This window comes from Corvus brachyrhynchos, unplaced genomic scaffold, assembly GCF_000691975.1.
Source record: "Corvus brachyrhynchos isolate BGI_N302 unplaced genomic scaffold, ASM69197v1 scaffold309, whole genome shotgun sequence".
NCBI classification, from domain to species: domain Eukaryota; kingdom Metazoa; phylum Chordata; class Aves; order Passeriformes; family Corvidae; genus Corvus; species Corvus brachyrhynchos.
Window position 1 is genome coordinate 282,329 of NW_008240227.1, and position 2,172 is coordinate 284,500.

Genomic DNA, 2,172 nt, shown 5'->3' on the forward strand with positions numbered 1-2,172 from the left:
GCCCCCGCCGGGCCCCCAGCCGGGTCCCCCCCGTGTCCCACCCGTGTCACACCTGTGTCACACCCGTGTCCCAGCCGTGTCACACCCATGTCCCACCCGTGTCACACCCATGTCCCAGCCGTGTCCCAGCTGTATCCCAGCTGTGTCCCTTCCATGTCCCACCCGTGTCCCACACGTATCCCAGCTGTATCCCACCCGTGTCACACACCTGTCACACACCTGCCACCTCTGTCCCTCCATCCCTCCATCCCACCTCCATCCCTCCATCCCACCTCCATCCCTCCATCATGCCATCCCCTCCATCATCTCCATCGTGCCTCTGTCACTCTGTCACACCTCCATCACCTCTGGCACCTTTTCACGCCTTCCATTCCCTTCATCCCCTCCATCCCATCCCCTGCTCCATTCCTCCATCATGCCTCCATCACTTGTCGCACCTCCATCCCCTCTGTCAGTTTTCCATCCCCTCCATCAGCTCCACCCTCTTCGTTCCCTCCATGCCCTCCCAATCCCCTGTGCCACACCTCCACATCACCCCCATCACCCCCATCTCCTCCCCCCCTCCCTCCAGCCCACCGTCGGACACACGGACACGTCCAGCTCCCGCTTTCTCCCGGGCTCCGTGAGCACCGGGCTGTTTCGCTCATCGCCGGGAGGATCCGTGTGCCGCTGACCTTCCCGAGGCTGGGAATACGGGCTGGGCTGCGGACACCAATTAAAAATGGAATAATTCCGATGGCAGCCGCTAGAAATAACCTGGAGGTGAGCAAGGTCCTCTGCTCCATGGCCCTTTCCACGCCACAACACCAAAATTAACAATAACTCCATGCTCTGGCAGCACTGGAAAGCCTGGAGGGCTGATCCCTGCAGGGATGCCACGTAGGGATGAGCAGACTCCAACTTTCCGTATACTCCCTCGTTATTTCTGTGAGAATTTGATGTTTATTGCCTTTTTTCGTTGGTTTTTTAAGGGAAGTTGTGCAAAGCTTTGGATTTAATTGTGCTGTGAGATGGGGATGAGTGAAGCAGGCGATGGATGGCATAAAACATCCCCCCACGGCTCGCTCCCTGGAAGGCTGGGTTTGACCTGTTGCTTCCATTTTTTCAGGGATAGAAAGCTACTCCTGGTTTTTAGTGAAGCCCTGAACTGATCCAGAGCTTGGCATCACCTTTCTGCCGATCCCAGCTGAGACTTTGCACGGGAGAAGGACCAGAATCAACTCCCCTTGGGACAAAAAACTTCCCCCAATGCCACTGGTGTCACAGCCCTCTCATTTCCCACAGGAAAAACCCCAATCCAACACACCAAGGCAGATTTTTAAGGATGATAGGGAGGCGTAGGGTGTTTTTAACCCCCCCCGCCCAAAAAAAAAAAATCATTTCCCAGTGGAATAAGACCAGAAAGAGACTTAAGAAATTTTCATCTAAGTATTTATTGGGTTAGAAATATTGTGTGGTTTGCATCCCAGCACACGGCTGCATTCCACACAGGCACAAACAGGCAGGAATTACTGCTCCATTCACCTTCCCACTGGCTAAAGCTGAATGCAGCATAAGGCACCTCCTGCAGTCCTCAAACCCTTGTTCCCTTAACCAGTCTGGGTATAGAAATCTATTGCTTGATAAGGTAAAATAAAACAAACCCTGATATTAAAAAAGGCAGCAAATCCGCGGTTAGTCTGAAAGCCAGGAGTGTCCTGCTGTCCCCTGCCCCTTTTTCCCAGTCCTTTGATATTTTCCAGGAGGCTTCATGGTAGGGATGGATTTAAGGTCTCAGTTTGTGAGTGGCACTGCTGGTGGAATTTTGGGGCTTTTTTTATTGGTAGGAGCACCCAGGAGTTCATTCCATGAGTTTGCATTCAAGGAGTTGGGGTGTGTGGGTGCACCCAGCACGGGTCCCCTCGAGGTGGGCGCTGGTGCAGCCTCAAGAGCCCTTCCGAAGGCAGCGGGAAGCATCTGTTCCCCTTGGCACGAGGAGCTGGAGGCTTTGGAAAAGAGGCTCTGAGCCTGTGGGATAAGGCTGGGCAGGCAGGAGGAACCTGCAGCTTTATTTATGGTTGGATGGAGGGGGCTGCCCGTGGCGGATGGAGGACATCCTTCCAACATCCCCTGGATCTCTCCAAGAGACCTCTGGTGAGCATCCACGTGGGAAAGGGTGATGGAGCTGGCTTC